Source organism: Eriocheir sinensis, unplaced genomic scaffold (assembly GCF_024679095.1).
Source record: "Eriocheir sinensis breed Jianghai 21 unplaced genomic scaffold, ASM2467909v1 Scaffold709, whole genome shotgun sequence".
In the NCBI taxonomy this organism is placed as follows: Eukaryota; Metazoa; Arthropoda; class Malacostraca; order Decapoda; family Varunidae; genus Eriocheir; species Eriocheir sinensis.
Window position 1 is genome coordinate 120,777 of NW_026112064.1, and position 26,882 is coordinate 147,658.

Consider the following 26,882-nt stretch of genomic DNA (forward strand, 5'->3'; position numbering starts at 1 on the left):
ATCACAGATGTATAAACTGTGTATGTGTTAAGGATAAAAGACGCTGTACGAACTGTAAAAAGAGCGACAGGTGCCAAAATCCCCTGGGCAGGATCAGAGCAGGAGGATAACGATGAAGCGCGACACCGCGGGGACAATGAGGGCCGCCGGGGAAGGAGTGAGCGGGGAGGGGTGTCGGAGGAGCTGCTGCACAACCGCCACTTATATCCCCTCAACCGGTACCACCCTTCCATTGGCACCTCCAATGTTGCCACTACCAACACCACTCCCACCACCCCCTCATCACTCTTCCTCTTCGACTGGACAGGGCGCGGCGGAGGTCGGGGGAAGCTTTGCTTGGAAGGGGCTAGCGGAGGGGGAAGCAACGAGGTGGGTGGATGACACATACCTTGAAGTTGTTGGGTGGTCTGCAAGAAATCTTTTTGAACCACCCAGATGTGGAGCCACGACATTTATCATCAAAGAAATTGTCACCTTGTTAAATAACTACATCCAGAACACACCACTGGCGCCCCTATCCCTGAAAATTGTGTTCACTCTCCCCCATCTCTTCCTCCAAAGAGCACACCCAAAGACCAAACAAGCCGAAAATATCGAGGCATTAAGAAGACGAGTTGCCTTGTGGCAAACTAACGAGTTAGATGCCCTCCTTGGAGAAGCCAGAGCCATACAGGAGAGGCTCCCCGGACCCCAACAAAACAACACCTCCACAGAAGACAGGGCCCGGAAGTTTGCAGACAAAATGCGACAAGGCAACGTTGCGTCTGCAACACGAGCCTTGTCAGAAAATTCCACACGGGGTGTGCTTCCACTCACCAGGGACACGATCAGTCAACTCAAGGAAAAACATCCTCCACCGAGTGACCTGAAGGGACTGAGACTGGCAGGATGTCACCAACCACCGAATCCAGTTATATACGAAAGGATAACAGGAGAGATGGTGTGGAAGAAGGCCTCCAGACTCGTGGCAGCGCAGGGCCCTCAGGACTTGATGCACGGGGATGGCGAAGCTTGCTGAGCAGCGCCAACTTTGGCAATGCAGCTGGCGACTTGCGCAACACCATTGCAGCACTGGCAAGAAAACTCGCCTCCAGCTGCCACTATGTGGACGCCCTGACGGCATGCCGCCTCATTCTCCTGGACAAGAGGCCGGGATGCAGGCCTATAAGAGTCGGAGAAGTCCTGCGGCGCATCGTAGGCAAATGCATCATGGCTGTCGTCAAAGAAGATGTGAGAATGGCAGCAGGGAACCTCCAAGTTTGTGCGGGGCAGCAGGCAGGAGGAAAAGCAGCAGTCCATGCCATGCGGGAGATATTCGACCACGTGGAGTGCGAAGCAGTGCTTCTTGTTGACGCCAAAAATGCCTTCAACACAATAAATAGAAAGACTATGATACACAACATTAAAACCAAGTGCCCTAGCTTAGCTATGTATGTCGAAAATACCTATACATACCCGACTGACTTATACATAAATAGCCACAGTGGAAAGGTGAAAGTGTTAAAATCATCTGAGGGAACAACACAAGGTGACCCAATAGCCATGGCTATTTACGCCCTGGGACTATCAGTCCTCCAAAATGAAATCGCGTTCGCAGAAACACGGGTGAAACAGGTGGCTTATGTGGATGACCTCTCAGGTGCTGGTAAAATCTCAGACTTAAAAGGGTGGTGGGACACTGTGAACACCGCCGGCCCTGAGATAGGAAACATCCCTAACGCCACCAAGTCTGTCCTTATTGTTAAACCTGAACATTATGACCATGCCGCAGAAACTTTTAGAGGAAGTGGCGTCATTGTGACAAAAGACGGACAACGACACTTAGGTGCAGTGATCGGGACAGAGGTATATAAGAAGGAGTACGTGGGAGACAAAGTAGCTGAATGGGTGAAGGAAATAGAAGCTTTGTCTGCCATTGCCAAGACTGAGCCACACGCTGCCTATTCAGCGTACACCCACGGCATCCAACATCGGTGGACGTTCCTGATGCGCACCATCCCCGGCATCAGTCCACTCCTCCGACCACTGGAAAATGCCGTCAAGAATGTATTCTTGCCGGCGCTGGTGAAATATCATGCTTTGGGGGAAGAAGAGCACTTCCCCCAAGACTGGGTGGGATGGGGATCACCAACCCTGAGAAGCTGGCAGATAAGGAGAACCAAAACTCCATCAGCCTTACCAGGTCACTCATCAACAGGATCATCGCTCAGGAGGCAGAGGGCGAGATAGACCAAACAGAAATAAGAGATATTAAAAGAAAAATCTCAGAAGAAAGGCAACAGGCCCAAAAAGACGAGCTGGACCGTCTTACACACCACCTGTCCCCAGAAATGGGTAGAAAAATACACACAGCACAGGAGGCAGGCGCCTCTAACTGGCTAACGTCATTACCAATCAGAGCAAAGGGCTTCAGCCTCAACAAACAAGAATTTGTCGACGCCATTGCTCTGAGATATGGCTGGCCGATTGAGGGACTGCCTGATCTCTGTGCATGTGGATCACCAAATGATGTCACCCACACCATGACATGTAAAAAAGGAGGCTTCGTCTGTATTCGACACGATGAAGTGAGGGATCTGACAGCCAGCATGCTTGGGGAGGTATGCCAAGACGTCACTACCGAGCCGGCACTGCTTCCCCTGGACGGCGAACACCTTCGGTACAGGACAGCCAATACCTCACAGGAGGCACGGGTTGATGTAAGTGCCCGCGGATTCTGGGTGCGCGGACAGCGGGCGTTCATGGACATCCGCATATTCGACCCGATGGCTGCCTGTCACCGTGAGCTGCCCCTGCAAGCCGCCCACCACAGGAACGAGCAGGAGAAGACAAGGGCATACGGTGAAAGAATCCAACATGTGGATCAGGGCAGCTTCACCCCCCTCGTCTTCACCATATCCGGCGGGATGGGTCCCAGGGCTCAATGCTTCTACACACGCCTCGCGGAACTGATCTCAGAAAAGAAGCAACAGCCAAGGAGCCACGTTGTCGCCTGGATGAGGTGTCGCCTCTCGTTCTCCCTGCTCAGGTCGGCCATCCTATGTCTCAGGGGCACCAGACACTCTGGCCCAAAAGCCACCACCACCTCCAATATGGACTATGAAGCCACAGTGGTGGAGAGTGACATTAGGGTGGGTCGGGAGTGACTTGAGTAGGGAAGGAAAGGGGGATCTAGACGTAATAGATGATAGGTGATTTAGTGTCAGGTAGTATTAGTGATATGGTTGGATGCCACAGTCATTAGCGAACAGAGTTGGGGCTAATGACCTCCAAGCTATGGAGCCCTCCATGATTATGTGTCGGGAAAATAAACATGGGTGGAGGTATCATTTATGTAGTAGTAGTGGTAGTGGTAGTAAGAGTAGCAGTAGTAGTAGTAATAGTAACTGTTGTCGTAGTATTAATGGTCGTAGTAGTAGTAGTAGTAGTAGTAGTAGTGCTAATAGGAATAGTGAAAGTGGAAAAAGTAATTATAGAATATGAGCAGTAGTATTTATGATAAGGAAAACCAGTAATTAATGTGTGTTTTGTTTAGATGATAGTAGCATATAATAAGCTATTAACAATAATAATAACACAATAAAAAAATAATAATCATAATGATAATTACAATCCTATTCCTAAATAATAATAAAAATAGCAGTGGCAATAATAATAGTAATAATATTAATAACAATAAATATGATAATAATATTAATAAAAAAAAAAGATGATGATGATGATAATAAATAATAATAATAATATCAAAAATCACTTTGAAATCAAAACAATAGCATTAGTAATAGCATTAAAAGGGTAACAGTAGTAATTATTCTAAGAAGTCATAAATTGACAGAAAATATACATTTAGGAGTGAAAAACATACCAGTAGTAAATAATTGGAGCGTAATACGATTAAATACAATCAAGATTAGTGGTAAACTAGTAGGTTACATTTATGTATAGAAGTAATGGTAATGGTAGTAGTATATTACGAGGTTAACAATATAAAAGTAGGGTAACAGCAATGGTAACAACAACAATAAGTAAAGTGGTAAATAAAACTAGTACCTCAAATATCAATAATGATAATAATAACAACAATAATAATAATAATAGTAGTAATCATAATGATATTGATAATAATAGCAATAATAATATTAGTACAAATAAACTACTACTAATAAGAATGAGTAATAATGCATATCTTGTTGATAACACTTACAATGAAAATACTTGCAATAATGTTAATAATAGTTTTAATAATCATATTAGTGAAGATGATAATAGTAATAATAATAATAATAATAATAATAATAATAATAATAATAATAATAATAATAATAATAATAATAATAATAATAATAATAATAATAATAATAATAATAATAATAATATTGATAATAATTATAATGATGATAATAATAATAACAATGATACTAAATAGTTTAGGATGACTGTTTGTTAGTTCTTAGTTGCACTACTATTAGTTATTACTGCTTTAATATTAATGGCCTGTAGCTGTGTAGCGGTCGTGGATGTTTTAACAATGGTTATTGTTTTAAATTGTACTAGCAGTTATAGTTTTCAATTATAAATGGAGAAAGAAGTAGTAGTAGTAGTAGTAGTAGTAGTAGTAGTAGTAGTAGTAGTAGCAGTAGTAGTAGTAGTAGTAGGAGTAGGAGTGGAGGTTATAGTAGACATAGTAATAGTAGTAGTGGTAGTAGAATAAGTTTTTTTTGTTGCTACTGGCAGTGTTGGTGTAAGTGGTGGTCAGGGAGTACTTATTGATATTGTAGTTGTTGTGGTAGTTGTGGCTGAAGTAGTAGCAGCAGTCGAAGTGGTAGCAGCCGCAGGTTGATTGTAGTCTAGTCGGAGGAGGCGATTTCCAAGTACGCGTCCAGCATCACGGGGTACTTCTCAAGGAAAGCCACCAAGGTTTGTTCGTCGACAAGTGTGTGCCGTACTGTGGAGTTTTTGAGTTTTATGGTGATCTTTCCATCCTTTGTATGGCACTGTTGGAATTTTTGTCTGTGGACTTTCCTCACTGCTAGCACCTTTTTCAGGATGTTGTATCTTTTTGGGGTCAAGCTCTCGTTGATGTAGAGATTCGGTTTTAGGTTTATGCTGGCCCCCACAAGGTCATATTTCAGGGACCTGTTCACCAATTTGACGATGATGGGCCTGTTTCTGTTTTGTTGAACGGGCCCGAGCCTGTGTACCACACTTATGTCTTCTTCTTTGACATTTATTTTCAGCTGGTCTTTGAAGGTGGACACCAAGAGACTTTTGGCGTTTTCAGGTGTCGTTTCTGGGGGAAGTGCGGGACAACTAACAACCACTGTGTCGTTTCGCTCATATTGTTCGATGCCGTCAATGTGTGTTTCAAAGCTGTTTAGTTTGTGTTTCAGGTCATTCACTTCAGTTTCCAGGTTGGAGATTACTGTGTCTCTCTTTACCATTTCTTCTTTTATTATTTCTAATTCTGTTTTGAATTGCTTTGTGATGATCACTTTTATAATTTTGACCAGCGCCTTTGATTCTTCCGAGAGGCCAATCATCATGTCACCTAGTTCACTGTCCACAAGGTTGGGTTGGGCACCAGCGGCAGATGCTGTAGCGGAACGGCTCGTTGGGGTTTGATTCGGTGTTGTTTGTGAGTTGGCCCGTAGTTGTCTGAGACCTTGAGCCGCTCCTCGTCTGGTATTGGCCATGGTAGTGGAATACACACACACTGCTTATGATGGAGTTGCTGTAGTGTTTCACTGGTGTTGTTTGTGTGTTCACTCAACTGTTTTTTTCTTGTTACTGCTTAGTTTGTTGACCTCACTACAATGACATGCAGGCACTTGGTACTTTGTATATGATGACCTCTGGCAACATTCAGTTAATCACTGCAATAGGCACTGTCTATATCATATTTCTGTGTTCACTATAAAATAGTCTTGTGCTAGATCATTGTTCTGTTCACCCGGTGCAGCTGTCCAGAGCAGCCAACACGGGAATGAAGGAAGCTAGGTAGGAGCGAGGGGTCTCGTTTCGATCAAGGAGGGGAACGAAGAAGAAGAAGAAGAGGAAGAGGAAGAAGAAGAGGAAGAAGAGGAAGAAGCAGAAGAAGAAGGGGAAGAAGAAGAATAAGAGGAAGAAGAGGAGGGAGAGGAGGAAGAGGAGGAAGAGGAGGAAAAAGAGGAAGAGGAGGAAGAAGAAGAGGAAGAGGAAGAAGAAGAGGAAGAGGAAGAGGAAGAGGAGGAAGAAGAGGAGGAAGAGGAGGATGAAGAGGAAGAGGAGGAAGAAGAGGAAGAGGAGGAAGAGGAGGAAGAAGAGGAGGTGGAGGAAGAAGAAGAAGAAGAGGAAGAAAAAGAAGAGAAAGAGGAAGAGGAAGAGGAAGAAGAAGAAGACGAAGAGGAAGAAGAAGAAGAGGAAGAAGAAGAAGAAGAAGAGGAAGAGGAAAAGGAAGAAGAAGAGGAAGAAGAAGAAGAAGAGGAAGAGGAAGAAGAAAAGGAAGAGGAAGAAGAAGAGGAAGAAAATTAACAGCGAGGTATACATAAATGATGCGTGTGTACGACATTTGTTTTGCGAGTGGAGATGTCTACATTCTTCCTACACCACCTGAGACAAGCGACATAGGGAGGGAGGGTAGGAGAGAGGAATGGAGGTAATGAGGGAGACAGGGATGGAGGGAGGGAAGGAGGGAAAGAGAGTTGCCTCCGTTTTTTATACCCTTTTTTACTTTCCACTAGTTTCTTTTCACTCATTATTCACTATTGTTTTACACTATTGATTCTGTACCAGTACTTACTGTTCATGAGCGTTAGCGTTGTTCAGAAAAATGAGTACGATACTAGGTGTTACGAGCGCGAAAATTTGAAAACGTCGGAGCTTATAGGGTTAAGTCAGGAGAATCACTGATTGATAGAGATGAAGAAATGAGCGAGGCGTTAAATAGATATTTCTTAACTGTATTTACCAAAGAAAGATTAGATGATATACCTCAGGGAGAACAGATCTACAGGGGAGAAGATATGGAAGGGTTAACCGACATCAAAATAAGTAGGGAGCTCGTGATTAGACAGATATATAGACTTAAAGTCACCAAGGAACCAGGGCCAGATGAACTTTTTCCCAGGGTAATAAAGGAATGAAAAACTGAAATCAGTGGGCAGTTAACATAAGTATTTAGGAAGTCACTAGACACAGGGGTGGTGCCTGTTTCATGGAGGCAGGCACACTTTATTCCAGTATTTAAGAAGAGTGACAAATCTTCTACGGAAAACTATAGGCCGATTAGTTTGACGTCAGTTATCGGTAAAATGATTGAGTCAATAATAGCTGATAGTATTAGGGACCATATTGACAGACATAATCTAATTCACGACTCACAGCATGAGTTTATTAAAGGAAAGTCGTGCCTCATTAATCTTAATCTTTTATCCTTTTAAAATAGAGCATACGAGACAGCTGACAATGCTGAGAACCATGATGTAGTTTATCTTGATTTCAGTAAGGCCTTCGATAAGGTACCTCACCAGAGACTGTTAAATAAAGTCAGGGTTCATGGAATAAGAGGGAAGGTATTTGATTGGATTAAGGCGTGGATTAGCGACAGGAAACAGAGGGTTACCATTAACGGTAAAAAATCCGAATGGGGTATTGTTACCAGTGGGGTTACTGCGCTTTTATTTATTATCTACATCAATGACATAGACAATGGAATAACTAGTGACATAGGTAAATTTGCAGATGACACCAAAATAGGATGCACTATTAGGACAGGGAAGGATGCTAGAGCACTGCAGGAGGATCTCAACAAACTGTCAGCTTGGTCTGAGAAATGGCAGATGAGCTTTAGCATCACCAAGTGTAGCGTACTTAGTTTAGAAACACGCAACCCATTACACGGGTATAGTTTAGACTCCACAGCAATAGGCAGATCAGAGTGTGAAAGGGATTTGGGAGTGTTAGTGAACTCTGACCTAAAACTAAGGAAGCAATGCATTATTGCGAGGAATAGGGCTAACAGGTTATTAGGCTTTATTGACAGGACGGTAACCAACAGGAGTGAAGAGGTCATCCTCAGACTCTATTTAGCGCTAGTTAGGGCACACTTAGATTATGCTGTCCAGTTTTGGTGCCCACACTACAGAATGGACATCATCTTGCTAGAATCAGTTCAGAGGAGGATGACCAAGATGATTCAGGGGCTGAGGAACCCCCATATCAAAATACGCTGAAACATCTAAACTTACATTTTTTTTTTACAACAAAGGAGGCAGCTCAAGGGCACAAAAAAAGAAAACAATAATAAAAAAAGCCCGCTAATCGCTGCTCCCATAAAAGAATCAGAAGAGGTGGCCAAAAGCAAGGTCAAATTCGGGAGGAGAGGTGTCCTGATACCCTTCTCTTGAAAGAGTTCAAGTCATAGGCAGAAGGAAATACAGATGAAGGAAGATTGTTCCAGATTTTACCAGCGTGAGGGATGAAAGAGTGAAGATGCTGGTTATCTCTTGCATAAGGGTTTGGACAGTATAGGGATGTGCATGAGTAGAAAGTCGTGTGCAGCGGGGCCGCGGGAGGGGGGGAGGCATGCAGTTAGTAAGTTCAGAAGAGCAGTCAGCGTGGAAATATCGATAGAAGATAGAAAGAGAGGCAGCATTCACTAGAAAGACGAAGAGTGCGGGGAGATCTGATATAAGTATTCAAATGGGTCAAGGGTTACAACAAAGGAGATATAAATAAAGTATTGAGAATTAGCCAGCTGGATAGAAGACGCAGTAATGGATTTAAATTAGAAAAGTATAGATTTAGGAGAGATATAGGCAAGCATTGGTTTAGTAATAGGGTGGTGGGGGAATGGAATAGACTCAGCAATCACATAGTTAGTGCAGGGACGATAGCTTGTTTTAAGAGTAAACTGGATAACTACATGGACGAGGATGACAGGTGGCAGTGAGGTGTGGGTGCAGTAAGGGAACAGGGTACTGGAGCGTACGCCCGTACTGAAGGTAAACGAGGATCAAGCCTCTATACCTGTAACCCCTGAAACTACACCTCCCCCATTGTGAGTAGTGTGGGGGGGGATTCTGGAGCTGCCCCGTGTAGGCCACTCGGCCTCTTGCAGTTTCCCTATGTTCTTATGTTCTTATGTTATCTTTTCAAACGGCATTTTGCTTGACGGGATGGTAGCGAAGGGCAGAGAAGTGGTAGCACGCAGCGGACACGTGTGGCTCCCTGATTCATGGCCTGCGTGGAGGTGTGTAAACCCGGGCTGCCAGGGATGCCAACCGTAGCACTCACGCTATTAACGCAATTATACCTATATATTTACCATTTAATCGACCATTTTATTTGTGATTCTACATCGAAAAATATGTATAGTCACACTAATGCGTGTAAAATGCTTCAGTTACCAAGATTTCCATGTTGAGGTGTCTGCAAAACCCATCAACGCAACCCCTAGGAAGGGAAGGGCCCGGGGTCAACTTATAGTGCCCAACAGAAAGGGGACACCGCGTAAGAGGAAGGTGATGGGAGAGATGTATGGTATAGCTGTCTGACTCGACTTTGCCCAACAAAGCTGTGCCTATCAACAAGTTTTTGTTTGTAGACATTCGCTTCTGAGCATACGCCGTTAGCGCGAGGGCAGCTCCATACAAAGGGACAGCTTCGTACACAATACCGGTATGTACTCATATTTTTCCCATATTTCCCTTCATCCCTCCCTACCTTCTGTACCTCTTTCCAATCCTCCTCCGTTGCCCCGCCTACATATTGTTATCCTTGCCGCGCCCTAATCCATATTACTCTTCCTACTTTTTTACACACCGTACTGGTGCTCCTCTTCCTCTTCCTCTTCCTCTTCCTCCTCCTCCTCCCACTCATCCTCCTGCTTCTCCTTTGCCCATCACAGAGAAAATCACATCACATTATATTCCTCGTTTAGCTGTTTGCTCAGGCTACATACAGATGGCGCTTTTGTTCCTACCAACCAAGGACGTCTGAGTCGAGTCGAGTTAGTCGTTAGCCTTAGTTGAGCTGTCTGCTGGTGAGGGTCCACTGTCACAAGTGTTTCGTTCTTCACCATCTTTTTTATATATTTTTTTAACTAAACCAATTGTTCTTGTTATATATTCTTAAACTAAAAAAATCTTACAACCATATGATGGATGAGGACGTATTAACGAAACGTGGTAGAGAAAATAAATGCTCATAACGGATTCTTTAACGTCTTTGACAATAAAAAGTAAAGATGGCAGCGAGGTGAAATTTTGGCGTTGTGAGCAAAAACACCGATGCAAAGCATGGCTCCATACTAAAGCTGGAAACGTAGTGAGGGAGCTGAACAGCCATTCGCATGATGCTTCTGCAGGTCACGACTGGATATTAATCTTCGAAAGACAGAGCTGGCTAGAGCACTTAGTAACATCTGAAATGTAGTTTGCAGATGGTACATTCAGTAGTGCTCCCAGCCTCTTTTCTCAGATTTATGTAATTATAGTAAAAAAAACAACATGGAGTTACTCCTACGGTTCATGCTCTCTTGCCTAACAAGCAACGCACCACATACATGAGAATGTTCGAGTTATTGAAAGAAATGGAACCCATCTTGAAAACCAGTTCAATCGTCCGTGATTTTGAACAAGCTGCGCACAATGCTATGAAAGACACAATCCCTGATGTTCAAATAAGAGGATGTTTTTTTTTTTCATTTAGTTCTAAATAGGCAAAAACATCTAGCTATTTTGGGGTTCACAAATTTGTATAACACTAATCCAGATTTCGCGTTAAAAGTCAAAAGGATTATTACCATTTCCTTTGTACCGCTGAACAAGATCGATGAATATGTGGATGCTCTAGCGACCAAACTGCCGCAAGAACTTTATGATTTACTAAACTGGTTTGAGGATACATATGTTGGAAGTCCGAACAGACGAGGAAATGGAAGACGAACTCCTTTATTTCGCCCTGAGATTTGGAACCTCCATCAGAGAACATTAAACGGGGAAGACCTCACAAACAATAATGCGGAGGCAGCCCACCGTCGATTGAAATACGAACTTGGCATGCAGCATCCCGCCTGAGTCAGCGCGCGACCTTCCTGAGTCAGCGCGCGACCTTCCTCAGTCAGCGCGTGACCTTCCTTGGGTTCACACGTGACTTTGCCCCGCTGCTGTGTGGTGCCAACTCGCTCTTTCCTCTGTTTTCCTCTGCTTTCGCGGTGTGAGGCGTTCTGTGCTTCTGTGAACTGCTGCTGTACTGGAGGACTACAAAACCAGGAGGATTACCCTGCCTTCTACTACAGACCGCTAAGTGTTCTGATTAAGTATTTACTTAGTTAGATAGTGATCCACAGTTACTCCTAGGACAAGTGTATTAAGCTTCCCACATCTACACTAAATTCATCATTCTTTAACGCCAACCCAGTGCAACACGGTTTTATATTGCTTTTGTGTTTTTTATATTGCTTTTGTGTTTTCTTCTCCTTCTATTATTAGGATACTTTACTGTGCTGTGATAATAGGACTACGTGAATCAGGCGCGCCAAGCTACGTTAATTTCTAAGTCCACACAAAACACTAGATAATCCACTTTCCGCGCAAACCTAGTGAACACAGTTATTATCTTCTTTACATAAGTGATTTCTCAGTATATTAACATTGGCCTATGTTTTGTCTTGGTGGGTAGAAATAACCCCGCCTTTTTACCCGAGACACACCCTTTTCCCCGGGGAATTGACCTGACTGCGACCTCACAGCAGCTGTTGGTTTGTTTTCCTAGATACACATTTTTGACCTGACGACCTCACCGCAGCTGCGTACTTTGTTATCGTCTTAACGCGCCTAATTGTTTCCGTCTTGCCTCGCCCATATCTTCACCATGACGTCCCTCAAGCGTTCTTCTGGGTGTGGCCTTCGCATGGCCAAGCAGTACTTTCTTTCCAAGGACGTTTGTAGGTTCTGCGTTAAGACTCAGAAGGATGATCAGAGGATCATAGAGTTAGATAATAGGGCTACGACTCTCGCCGCCCAGGTACACTTACTGGTTAGTGCAGTGCAACAAGCCCCGCCTCCTCCTCCTTCCTCTTCCTCTTCTTCCTCGTCCTCCTCCCTCTAGTATTGTCTTCACCCACACAGCAGCCCTCCCATCCTCCTCCTCCTCCTCGACCATCTCCGATCCTCCTGCTTCCTCCTCCTCCTCCTCCTCCTCCTCCTTCCTCCCGTCCCCTCTCCCTCTCCCCGCCCACCCTCCTCCTCCTCCTCTCCTCTTTCTCCTCCTTGTCCTCCGCCTTCGCTGTCCCTCCCTCCCACACCTGTCCTTCACCTCCTTCCCCTCTTCCTCCTCCCTCTCCTCGTCCGTCCCTCCTCCCCACCTCACTCTCCCTTTCACCTCCTCCTCCTCCTCCTCTCCTCCCCTCCCCTCCTCCTCCTCCGCCTCCACCTCGCCTTCCTCTTCCGTCCCCTCTCCCCTCTTCCCGCCCACCTCCTCCTCCTCCTCCTCCTCTCCTCCTTCTCCTCCGCCTCCTCGCTCGTCCCTCCTCCAACACCTGTCCCTTACCTTCCCTTTCCTCTTCCCTCCCTCTCCTCGTCCGTTCCTCCTCCACCACCTCACCTCCCTTTCTCCTTCTTCCTCTTCCTCCTCCTCCTCCCCCTTTCCACCTTCCACCTCTTCCACAATTTCTCCTCGTTCTTCACAGCAGGTCCTCCCTCCTTCCTTCTCTCCCCTCCCCCCTTCACCCACCCCTACTGGCCCACCTTCCGCCCGTCGGGTTCTTTTTGTTGGTGATAGTCAGGTTCGTTATGTTGTCAGGTATTTTTGATCCAAGGATAAGAACAGGACGAGGGTGCGTTTACCAGGGGCAGGATCAGACAGGATTGAGGCGTGTATGGCAAGCGAGGGATCGAACCCCATTGTCTTTCTCAGCTGTGGCGGAAACGACGTTTCTCGTGTGCCAAGCGAGGACCTTCTCAGGCGTTTTAGATAATTGTTAGGCAGGATACGTGACGCTGGTGGGTCGCCAGTAGTGTGTGGCGTCCTGCCAAGGAGGGGCGTTGGCGATGGATGGCTGTCCAGGGCGATAGCAGTGAACAGCAGACTTGCTGAGCACTGCGAGCGCAATGGGTGGCTGTTCGTCGACAATTGGGACCTCTTCTTTGGCACCGCCGCCTCTACGCCCGTGACGGATACACTTGACGTTCAAGGATGTTGAGGCTCTCTCAGACTCCTTGAGCGAGCACTTGGTACCCTGAGGGATTTTTAGTATAGGCGAGGGGAGGAGTAATGGGAACAATGGGAGGGACATCTACCATAATATAACCAGCAGCTTAAAAGTAATTCTAGAGGAGTAACAGAGGACGGGCTAAGAATCTTCTATACTAACAGCAGGAGCCTCAGAAACAAGATTTTGACATAATAGCGATCACTGAGACATGGATAGACACTGCTAATAGAAATCTTAGATCAGAATTTGAAATAACGGGTTATCAGATGTTTCACAAAGACAGAAGGGGCAGAAAGGGAGGTGGAGTTGCGCTATATGTTAAAGACTCACTTAAATGTTTAGTTAACAACTCAGTCAAAACTAACATGGATTCAGAATCAGCTTGGGTGGACGTTTACAAAGGGAAAGAAAAACTAACTCTAGGAGTTATATACAGGCCACCCAACCTTAACAGGCAGGACACGAGTATATTACTACAGGAGATTGGCAGGGCGAGTATGAGTAGAAATGTCTGCGTAATGGGGGACTTTAATTATAGGAATATAGACTGGAAAGATCTAGTGGGTGACCTGGAAGCCGAGGACTTTCTTGAAGTTATACAAGATAATTTCCTTAAGCAGGTAGTTACTGAGCCTACCAGAGGAGATAATATATTAGACTTAGTCCTAACCAATAATGGGAACTTGCTACGTGAGTTGGAGGTGGGCGGAGAGTTAGGAAATAGTGATCACAGAACGGTTCGTTTTAGCTTAGACTGGGCGGTAACCCGCAAACCAAACCCAGTGTTAGTGCCAGATTTTAGAAGAGCAAACTGCGAGGGCTTCGAAGACATCTTGAAGGGGTAAACTGGGATAATTTAGGATTCATGAGGGCCAGAACTGCGGATTGAAGAGCCAGGAGAACCAGGTAGAAATGTCTTACAATAATTTAGTTAGAGTAATAGTAGAGGGGCAAGAACAGCATATACCACAGCGAACACTTAGAAAAGAAAACAATGATCCTAAGTGGATGACTCGTGGACTAAAACACGAGATTGGGTTAAAGAAGGAATTTATCAGAAAATAAAGAATGGGGAAACACATCTCAGGACCGGCACGTCGAACTATCTAGATTAGTTAAGAAAAACACCAGGATAGCAAAAAGAACTATGAGATCAAAGTAGCAAATGAGGCGAAAAGTAATCCTAAGGGCTTTTCAGATGTATAGAACAAAACACGGGAGAAAATTGGACCGCTGAAAACACACACAGGGGAGCTAGTAGAAAATTACGAAAATATGAGCACATTGTTGAACGACTACTTCCTTTCAGTATTCACACAGGAGGATCGAACGACTATACCGGAAAGAGTTCAGGTGTACGAGGGCGGGGATGGCGATAAATTGAGGGATATAATCATTACCAGGCAAGTAGTTCAGGATGAGATAGATAAGCTTAAGAAGAACAAGTCGCCAGGTCCTGACGGGATATTTCGAGGGTATTAAAGGAGTTAGGTGATGTAATCAGTGACACACTAACCGACATCTTTAATATGTCGGTAAATACTGGCTCTGTGCCGAGCCTCTGGAAAGTAGCTAATGTGACGCGGATATTTAAAGGGGGACAGGTCAGTTGCTTCAAACTATCGCCCATTTAGCTTAACATCGGTTACAGGGAAGATGCTGGAGTCCATAATAGCCAGGAACATTCGGGAGCATTTAGAGAAACATAGCTTAATTCACGACTCGCAGCATGGGTTCACAAAAGGTAGGTCATGCCTCACCAATCTCTCTTCTCCTTCTACAATAAAGTATTTGAGGCGGTTGACAGAGATGAAAATTATGATGTAATCTATCTTGATTTTAGTAAAGCGTTTGACAAAGTTCCTCACCAACGACTGTTGCTTAAATTACAGGCTCACGGAGTAGAGGGTAAAGTTTTGAACTGGGTCAATGCGTGGCTTAGCAATAGGAAGCAAAGAGTGCAAATCAATGGTAAAAGATCTGACTGGGGATGTGTTACGAGTGGGGTCCCACAAGGTTCGGTATTAGGTCCACTTTTGTTTATTATTTATATCAATGACTTAGACACAGGAATTAGTAGTGATGTTAGTAAATTTGCAGATGATACCAAGATCGGTAGAGTAATTGAGTCGGATCAGGACGCTAGTATTCTCCAAGGTGAACTCAACATATTATATGACTGGGCGGATAAATGGCAGATGGAGTTCAATGTAGGGAAGTGTAGTATTCTGAGTGTAGGTAGGAACAACCCCTCACATAACTATTGCTTAAATGACACTCTCATAAGTAGGTCTGGGTGCGAGAGGGATTTAGGGGTCTTAGTGAGCTATGATCTCCGTCCAAGGGCACAATGCATTCAAGCTAGAAATCGAGCTAATAGGGTAATGGGATTTATTTCAAGGAGCGTAAGGAACAGAAGCCCCGAAGTCTTCCTCAAACTATATTTAGCATTAGTTAGACCTCATCTTGACTATGCGGTTCAGTTCTGGTCACCCTACTATAGAATGGATATCAAAATGTTAGAATCGGTGCAGAGGAGGATGACTAAGATGATTCAGGGGTTGAGAAACTTGCCATACGAGGAAAGACTCAAACAGTTAAACTTGCATTCTCTAGAAAGGCGAAGGGTGCGTGGAGACATGATCGAGGTTTATAAATGGATGAAGGGCTTTAATAAGGGAGACATTCATAAGGTTTTGTTGGTAAGAGAACCGGCTAGGACACGAAGTAACGGGTTTAAACTGGATAAATTCAGATTCAACAGGGACATAGGAAAAATTGGTTTACTAACAGGGTGGTGGATGAGTGGAATAGGCTTAGCAGTCACGTGGTGAGTGCCAATACAATTGTCACATTCAAAAATAGACTAGATAAATTCATGGACAGCGATATTAGGTGGGGTTAGATACACGGGAGCTTTGGGTCAAAGGAGCTGCCTCGTACAGGCCTACCGGCCTCTTGCAGACTCCTGCGTTCTTATATTCTTATGTTCTTATATGAAAATTAATTGATGGATGCTATCGAACACTTGAGGAGCCTTGCTCATAATTACCAAACTAACTGAATAACGGTGCGTAACAATTTTTAGTGTTTAAAACTATTTAATGTTTTAAATTTTTAATAAAGTTAGTTTTAAAACTTTCTAAAGTTTGTTTTTAAGTTCTTACTAAAACTTTTAAAAGTTCTGTTTTTAATTTAGCAGTTTTAAGCTTCTTTTTACTTGTTTACTGCGAACAATATTGAATTGAGCCCAATTGTCCCATGACGCCCAAACTGCCGCGCCCAAACGGCCGCGCTAAAATGGCTGAGCCCAATTGTCCCATTCCGGTCTAAAGCAGGGGTTCGCGAACCCCTGATGGGATGCGGAGGATTGAGGGGGTGGGGTCGTAAAGCCTTGCTAGAAACGGCTTGGCAAAATATTTTTTTAGCTTATCGTTTCGAGATAGTTTTCTGTTTTAATTTTGTTGGTGTTGTTTGTTTCTGCCGGTGTTTTTTTTTGGGGGGGGGGTATTTCGTTGAGGATATACCCCAAGGGAGGAAGGCGGTGCATGCCGCTTTTAACCCAGACGGATGGTAGAGAGATGCCAATTCTTTCAAGGATGAGGCCCAATAACAGGGCTGAGGGTGTCGGAAAGAGCCCACCTTTCCACCCCCGTGGCACCAGGTAGGTCTCGAACCTACGCCCTAGCACCCTGCCGATGCGCAAGGCGGAGACTCTACCACTGGTGTGTTGAGAGGGAACATCGGGGTATCTTTCAGGGACATGTCAGGACCGGTTTTGTTTAAAAATTGATGTGTAATAAAATTATAAAACAAATTGCTGATATCAGGGGCGCGTGGGTTTCAATTTTTTTTCAAAGGGTCGTGAGTGTAAATACGTTTAGAGACATAGCACTATAGAATGACACACACACACACAGAGGGGGGTAGAATTGCTGGCGATGACGAGTCCAGCCTGTGATCAGGCCATGGTGAATTGCACACAAAGGGAAGGAGACAGGGAGGAAGAGAAGAACAGAGAGCAAGTGATAAGAAAATACAGATAGAGGCTGTGAGAAGGAAGAGAACAAGGAAAAGGAGTGAGGAAAACATATGGAGAGATTGAGAGGAGAAAATGAAAGGGAAAAGGATACGGTGAGAAGGGAGAGGAAGGTAGAGGATGCGGAATGATCGTGTGTGTGTGTGTGTGTGTGTTAATCTAATGTAAAAGGGTAGGAACAAGAGAGGGAGAGAGGAAGAGTGAATGAGAAGGAAATGGACTGAGGGTGTGAGAAGGGAGGAAACTAGGGAAAGGAGAGAGAGAGAGAGAGAGAGAGAGAGAGAGAGAGAGAGGAAGGGAAAGAAGGAAAGGAGGAGAAAGGAGGGGCATGTAAAGAATGAGGATAGAGAGAAAGGTGTGTGAGTGGGAAAGGAAAATATACATAAATAAAAATGTTGGGGTGAGGGAAAAACAAATAGAAATGAGAAAACTAAGGGGAGGGGAAGGGAAAAGGAAGTTAGCGGGTGAGAAATGAGATTCTCTCTCTCTCTCTCTCTCTCTCTCTCTCTCTCTCTCTCTCTCTCTCTCTCTCTCTCTCTCTCTCTCTCTCTCTCTCTCTCTCTCTCTCTCTCTCTCTCTCTCTCTCTCTCTTAATTCACTTTTTCGAAAAAAAATCAGCATATATAGTTATTATTAAGGGCCTCATAGTCGAATATCAACAACAGATGGTATTAGCAAACTTATAACAAAGAAGAATGACATGAAAAAATGCATAAATAATTAAGCTAATAAAATTATGGAATTGGAAGGGAGGCTGCAACAACGTCGAGCGAGATAACAACGTGGCGGGAAGATGGGAGTGAGGCCAAATGGTACTGGCAGCGCTAACAATATCGTAACCTAAGCGGTACTGGTACCCGGTACCGGAACTGTTCCGGTGCCATTAGTGCCTGCCGAAGAACCGGTTCCGCTTCGGTTTAAGTATCGCTCATTGCCGCTAAGGGAGCGGGAATCGCTTAGTTTCTTGGACTTGGGCCTCTCTACTCAAAGATCACGCCAATCATACGTTTGCCTATCACTCAACCAGGAGACCTCACCAACAGGCATATACATCGGTGGTGCACGACTGGTTGGGCACGACACTTACCGCCTGCCTATTGCTGGACGAGTTTTCTCCAGAAGGCACGAAACATTTACTTGAGGCATCGCTTCGTAGGCCGTCAAGCCAGTAATCGCAGACCTCCATGGATGGCACTGCCTCGAGTGTCTTAGCGCTTCATTTGGAGTGTTTTTTTCTGTCAGTGACTTTAGTGACTGTTGCTAATATACAACTTCTGGCAGTAAGTAGTGATAGTGTTTCTTGCACAGAAAATAATCCATGGTGCGTTGATCTCATCACAGTACTTAAAAACTATACATACACGCACAGATATCTGAAACACTAGCAAACAGACGCACGATGACGGATGGGCTACATCCCTACCTGGGTCACGGGTGGCAAAGGATCGTGGGCCGCCAAATCGTCGATGGCTGACGTTCCAGCAGCGCCACCGATCACCCAAATCTTCTTGAGAGTGTCAGGGGGCAGCAGTGAGAAGGCAGCTTCCGCAGTGGATAGCAGGTCGACATGTATTACAGCCCACTGAGCACCAACCAGCCGCGTGCGGTGCACCAGGTCATCTAGGGAACATTTAACTATTAACAAAACGTCGCTAGATCACAGCAACGTGATCAATCCAGAAATTTTACTCTAGAAAAAAATGGCTGAATATTTGTTTTCGGACAATGTTTTGCCAACCTTTTGTTTTCATTAAACAAAGCGATATGAATATCTGCAATATGTTATTAATTTCAATAAATAATAAATAGGCATTTCGCGCAGGTTTTGGGGAAAGGAAAGAAAATACTGAGGCCTTTGAATCAACACGCATAAGATTTTCTGAAGATGCCAAACAATAAGGACGTGTGCAAAATGAGTTTGTACTGTAATGGTAAAATAGACGAGAATAATAATAGAAGACATATACGAAACTACTGAGACCAAGGTCAATGTCGTTGATGTAAATGACGAAGAGAACGGGTTCCAGGACAGAGCCTTGGGGGACACCACTAGTGACTAGCATCCACTCAGGGGTCATTTCATTTATTACAACTCTTTGCTTTCTAATGCTTAGCCAGTGCTTGATTTATTCGTGAAGCTTACCCCGATATCTATTTTCTTGATTTTTTTAAGCAACTTGTAGTGTGGAACTTTATCAAACGCCTTCTGGAGGTCCAAATAAATAATATCAAGTGATTTAGAAACATCATAGACTGAAAAATGATCGTTATATAACGTTAATAGATTCGACAAACAAGATCTGTTGTTACGGGAACCATGTTGCGAGTCCAGGATTAGCGAATTACAATCTGGGTAGTTAACTGCTTTATCTCGAATGATTGTTTCAAATAATTTACCAATAACTGAAGTATCTCTGTTGATATTTCTTTAAGTAATTTTGGATATATTTCATCAGGTCCTGGACTTTTGTTAGTTTTGAGTGACTGCAGCGCTTTCAGAACCTCATATATACTGATTTCAAAGTCAGGGAGGGAATGACTGGGATTTTCAATAGTGTTAGGAACAGCAGCAGTATCGGTAGAATTACTATTAAAAACCGGTAGAATTACTATTAAAAACCGTAGAATTAATATTAAAAACCGATATATGTATATATATATATATATATATATATATATATATATATATATATATATATATATATATATATATATATATATATATATATATATATATATATATATATATATATATATATATATATATATATATATATATATATATATATATATATATATATATATATATATATATATATATATATATATATATATATATATATATATATATATATATATATATATATATATATATATATATATATATATATATATTAGCTAGGTAGGAAGAAACCTACTGCTAGAGGCAGGGCGCAAGCCACTCCCAGTGAGGTATATATGGGAGGTGAAGGGGCTGAAGCCCTCCAAAGACCCTTCCCATGGCCTCAATAACCGTTTCCCTATTGTCTCACCAAAACCGTAGAGTAATTCAGCATGCTCTCTAAAGACAGATCCTCTCTTTATCTACACCACACTACATTCACACAGCATATACACACTTACAGAAATTAAATTTCAAAATGGCGCACCTACACCAAGCCTCGAGGTCCCCACGCCTGGGGGACCTAAATTCCCCAGGAGGACTCCCTTCTGGCTGCCGACCCGAGAGGTGTCTTGATAACTCCTCGAACCTCTTTCTTCTCAATTTCTGCAACATTCATGGTCTTCGCTCCTAATTTTCATTCTGTGGAACATCATCTCTCCTCCTCTAAACCTCACCTTCTCTTCCTTACCAGAGACACAGGTTTCTGTAGGTTACTGACAGCAGTCTCTACTCTGCTCCCTCCTACTATCTCTATTCTAAATTTCAATCCAAAGCTGGATGTTGCGCCTACGTGTGCAACGACATCACTTGCTCTCGTGCCACGACCTTAACTCTTCTGAATTTTTCACAATCTGGCTAAGACTTCATTGTCATTCTATTACTAAATACATCTGTGCTGTTTATATCTCACCTAACTCTACCAACTATGTAAAATTATTTGACTATTTGAATTCTAAAATTGGAGCATCTTGACCCACTCTCCCTTCCTTTGAAATCTCCATCCTAGGAGATTTCAATGTTTCCACCAACTTTTGGCTTTTCATCCTCTTTCACTGACCATCCTGGTGAACAAGCCTACAACTGCTATCCTTAACGACCTAGAGCAGTTGGTCCAGCACCCTACACGTATTCCCGACCGTCTTGGAGACCATACAACATTCTAGACCTCTTCCTTACCTCAAACCGCCTGCTTATTCTGTCAAACTGGTCTCTCCGTTAGGCTCCTCCGATCACAATCTTCTTTCTGCATCCTGTACTATCGCTCCTGTACTCCCTCTGGACCCACCGAAGAGGCGATGCTTCTGGCATTTTGCTTCAGCTCGGTGGGACGACCTGAGGATGTACTTTTTCCGATTTCCGTGGAATGATTATTGCTTCGGGATAGTGACCCCTCTGTGTGCTCAGCGCATCACAGAGGTGATTATCTGGAATGAGGCATACATTCCTCGTTCTTTCTCTACTCCTCACGCTAAAAGCCTTTGGTTTAATCCGCTTGTTCTCGTGCTGTCAATGATGAGAGGTAGCTCACAAAAGTGCCAGAGCCTTTCAAACTAATGCTAATTATGAACTTTACATTTCTGCCCAGAAATCGTGCCAAATCTATTCTCCGACTAACCAAAATTCTTTCATCAATAGAAAATGCAAAACCTTGCTTTCTCTAACTCTTCCAGTGACTTCTGGCATCTAGTAATAAAACATTCCTCCAGCTTCACTTCTTCATCTTTCCCTCCACTCCTCAGTCCTGACAGCAACACTGCCGTCTCATCTATCTCTAAGGCTGAACTCTTCTCTCAAACTTTTCTAAAACTCCACGCTGGATAATTCTGGGTATATTCCTTCTACTCATCCCCCCTCTGACTCCTTTATGCCCGTTATTAAGATTCTGCAAAATGATGTTTTCTATGCCCTCTCTGGCCTCAATCCTCAGAAGGCTTATAGACCTGATGGAGTGCCTCCTAGGGGCCTTAAAAACTGTGCCTCAGTGCTGTCACCCTGCCTGGGGAAACTCTTTCGCCTCTGCCTGTCAACATCAGCTTCTTTCCTTCCTGCTGGAAGTATGCCTCATACAGCAGCCTGTGCCTAGAAGGGGTGACCGCTCCAATCCCTCAGACTACCGTCCTATAGCTTTGCTCTTATCTATCTAAAGCTTTTGAATGAATCATAACCGGAAGATTCAAAAAGCACCTCCCCACCTCTCTAATTTCTCTGATAAGGGGCGTTCTCCTGGTGATCTCCTAGCCTTCTTAACTGACTCTTGGTCATCCTCTCTGAGCCGTTTCCGTGAAACTTTTGCTGTTGCGCTGGACATATCAAAAGCTTTTTGATGGTCTGGCACAAATCTTTAACTCTCCAAACTACCCTCCTACGGTTTCTATCCTTGTCTCTGTACCTTTATCTCCAGTTTCCTTTCTGACCGTTCTATTTCTGCCGTGGTAGACGGTCACTGTTCTTCTCCTAAATCTATTAACAGTCGTGTCCCACAACGGGGTTCTCCTATCTCCCACTCTTTTTCTGTTGTTCATTGATGATCTTCTTTCCAAACGAACTGTCCTATCCATTCCTACGCCGATGATTCCACTCTGCATTACTCAACTTCTTTTAATAGAAGACCCACCTACAGGAACAACTTAACGACTCAACGCTGGATGCTGCAGAACGCTTAGCCTAACACATTACTATTATTTCCGATTGGGGCAAGAAGAACCTGGTGTCCTTCAACGCCTCAAAAACACAGTATCTCCACCTATCCACTCGACACAATCTTCCAAACAACTATCCCCTATTCTTTGACAACACCCAGCTATCACTTTCCTCAACATGTAACATCCTCAGTCTATCCTTAACTCAAAATCTCAACTGGAAACTTCATATCTCATCTCTAACTAAATCAGCTTCCTCCGAGGCTGGGCGTTCTGTACCGTCTCCGCCAGTTCTTCTCCCCTGCACAGTTGCTGTCCATATACAGGGCCTTGTCCGTCCCTCGTATGGGATATGCATCTCATGTGGGGGCTCCACCACACAGCTCTTCTGGACTGAGTGGAAGCACAAGGCTCTTCGTCTCATCAGCTCTCCTCCTCATACTGATAGTCTTCTACCTCTTAAATTCCGCCGCAATGTTGCTTCTCCTTCTATCTTCTATCGATATTTCCACGCTGACTGATCTTCTGAACTTGCTAACTGTACCTCCCCCTCTCCCGCAGCCCACTTCTTGCACTGACTTTCTACTCAAGCTCATCCTATACTGTCCAAACCCTTATGCAAGAATGTAACATCAGCATTCTCTTTCATCCCTCGCTGGTAAACTCTGGAGACAATCTTCCATCATCTGTATTTCCTCCTGCCTGACTTTACTCTTTCAAGAGGAGGGTATCAGAACACCTCTCCTCCCGTATTTGATCTTACTTTCGGCTACCTCTTTTTTTAGAGACAGCAGTAGCTTTTTATTATTTCTTTTTTGTATAGACTGCACCTCCTTTGTTGTAAAATAAAAAAATATATATATATATATATATAAATATATATATATATATATATATATATATATATATATATATATATATATATATGTATATATATATATATATATATATATATATATATATATATATATATATATATATATATATATATATATATATATATATATATATATATATATATATATATATATATATATATATATATATATATATATATATTTATATATATATATATATATATATATATATATATATATATATATATATAACTAAGATAGATATAGATATATGGATATAAATATAATTTAGAGTATATTGTATGGGCAAACGATTCTTTCTTAAGCATAGCTTATTGCTTATTCTGCATTTTTTTTAAGAACTTTTCTTTACATCTTAAATTTTTTTTTAAATGGATGTAAGACTTCGCCATAGCTAGTCATGTTGCACTTGATCGCGATTTCGAATCCGTGAGCAGTGTCTCGGACCAAGATATATTTCTGAATGGGACATACGATGCAACTTAGGTTTTTCATGGTCTATTAAGCAACTCTCGGTCGTGGTTTGCAGCCTCTCTATCGAGACGAGAGGGCAGTGACTTGCTTTTTTGCATACCTTTCGTGTTTTCATAAGTCGGGGATGGCCGCACAAACGCGGCTCCGCTTTTTGATGCAGTGAGCAGAAACCATAGCGGGTAGTCTATGTCGTTGTGGGAATAGTAGATCATCCGGTCACCTGCGCCCTCCTGCTGCCGCTAGAAATGACCGACAATCGCGGTACCAGATCACATATCTCTGAGTATGTCCTTTGTTGCCTGGTCTCTGCGTCTATCTAGAAATGCAAACAGAAAAGTAAAATAATTAGACTTAGCAGTGGAACTGCAGTTGTCAAAGCAAGTTACAGCAAATAACGCATCTGTTCTAACGCCAACATTAAATTAATTTCTTTTTTTTTTAGATTGATGCTGTGTCCAGTCTATGTAAATTTAAAATTACACCTGAAGAAAACGCTTCATATGACAGAGAAACCGAAAATGAAGTTACACACTATCTCAGAACAAACGAGAGCGCGGGCAGACCACACCACCTGTCCGACATAGGCAGACTGAGGGGGAGGGATCTAACATACACCCTCGCATCACTTGACGAAGTTATGAGAACCATAAAAGCATTTAAAAATAGCACTCCAGGGGAGACAAATATAAACAAGATCATACTGACTAACCTTCCAGAAGACATAACTTCAGTAGGTTTTCAACCACACTATATCTATGGGTTACTCCCCTGATAAGTTTAAAATAGCAATCATCAAATTAATCCCTAAGGAAAAGACAGATAAATACTTTAAACCCAATCAATTAAGACCTATTTCACTACTGGAAGTAACTGGCAAGGTTCAAGAAAAAATCAACACCAGGTTATTAAGGAAGGTACAGAAATCAAAGAACATCTTAAAATATTTTCACCACGGTTTTAGGAACAACAGAGATACAGACACAGCACTAACGGCAATCCATGAGGCAGCAGCTCACCACACGGCCCGGAATGTTTCCTTGTTTTAAGAGATGTGAGTAAAGCATTTGATAAAGTATGAATAGAAGGACTGCAATTCAAGATAGCCCACTTGGAGCTCCCTGATATTTCTAAGATTGTCATCAACAAATTTGTAATCAACAGAAAAGCTAAAATTAAAGTAAATAACTACACAGGCCCTCCATTTCCACTAACGGTTGGTGTGCCTCAGGGAATCGGGCTCTCACCAACATTGTATATATATAAACATATGACCCCTCCGAACCGTCCGTTGACTGCACCACGATCCAATACGCAGACGACATCACCAAGATAATCTGCTATGCAGGCAAATCTAGAACACTGATGGCAAGCAGAACGAAGAATGAAATCGAAAAAATTAATAATTACGAGAGGAAATGGAAAATAAAAAGCAGAGCAAGATCAATTTAAATAGTACCACTAGCAGTAAAGAAGAAAATAACATAATAGAAGGAACACCGATAGAATATGACAGAAAAGGCAAAGTTCTTGGGCTAACAATAAACCGAACAGAAACTGACCAGCACATTATAAAGGAAATAAATAACAAAACAATGGGAGCAGATTATCAGAACTATACAAATTCAAAAACGATGCCAACAAAAATCAAGCTACACCTTTTCAAAGGATCTATACTTCCTACACTACCTATACCATTAATAACAATAAGTGATACAAGCAAAATGAAACTGTATAAAGTTCTAAACCAGGCCTTACAGTTCTGCAAACAACGAAAGATTTCCCTCTAATAAAACTACCAAAACTCTGCATGAGGATGCAAAAATTGAACCAATAAACTACTACTTATACAAGCCGAAGCAGAGAAAACATTCACAAAAAATGATATATCTACGAAGTCTACAGTTCACTAACCTTTTAGATAACTATGAAAGTCACAAAAACCGCACATGGTTCCAAAAGACAAGAAACATTCTTGACAGAAGACCACCACTAAAGAAATACACGTCCTAAAACACATTTGAAAGCACAGAACAAATAAATAAACACAAAAAAGTAACAACAAGAGGAGAGCGGAAAAACTTTACAACTGAATATGTAACTGACCAAGCAAGGCGGACAGCCCGCCAACTTTTCACCTCTTACTTTACTTCGTCTAACTTACAAAACTTACCTTACTCTTAGCCCTACTTCTTTCACCCCCCCTATTCTATCCTACATTTAGTTAGTTAGTTCCTCACTATTCCTCTCTTCATCCTCTCTTAGCCGTTTCAGTGAAACTTTCTCAGTTGTGCTAGACATATCGAAAGCTTTCGATAGAATCTGGCACAAGTCTTTGCATTCTTAACTGCCCTCTTTCGGATTCTATCCATCTCTGTGTTCCTTTATCTATAGTTTCCTTTCCGGCCGTTCTATCTCTGCGGTGGTAGACGGTCACTGTTCTTCCCCTAAACCTATCAACAGTGGTGTTCCACAGCGCTCTGTCCTATCACCCACTCTCTTCCTGTTATTCATCAGTGATCTTTCTATAACAAACTGTCCTATCCACTCATACGCTGACGACTCCAGTCTGCATTATTCAACTTTTTCAACAGAAGGCCCTCTCAACATGACACATACATGACTCCAGACTGGAGGCTGCAGAACGCCTAGCCTCAGACCATGCTATCATTTCCGATTGGGGTAAAAGTAACCTTGTATCCTTGCTTCAATGCCTCAAAAACCCAATTTCTCCACCTATCAACTCGACACAATCTTCCAAATACCTATCCCCTATTCTTCGACAACACTAAGCTGTCATCTTCTTCAACGCTAAATACCCTCGGTCTATCCATAGCTCAAAATCTCACATATCCTCACTTATAAAATCAGCTCCCTCGAGGTTGGGCGTTCTGTATCGTCTCTGCCAGCCAGTTCTTCTCCCCTGCACAGATGCTTTCCATATATACATGTATGAGCCTTGTCCGCAATCATGTGGAGTATTCATCTCACGTGT

At 43.0% G+C, this 26,882-nt stretch overlaps 1 protein-coding gene across 1 annotated transcript in view; it reads right to left on the reverse strand.

Moving 5' to 3' along the window:
- The window catches only part of LOC126994048 (uncharacterized), a 118,470-nt gene extending 99,653 nt beyond the window's left edge, over window positions 1–18,817 (reverse strand). The window contains exon 1 of the mRNA XM_050853287.1: window positions 18,658–18,817. The gene's annotated coding sequence lies outside the window, so the exon portion shown is untranslated. The remainder of the gene's footprint in view (window positions 1–18,657) is intronic.
- Between the last annotated feature and the right edge of the window lie 8,065 nt (window positions 18,818–26,882).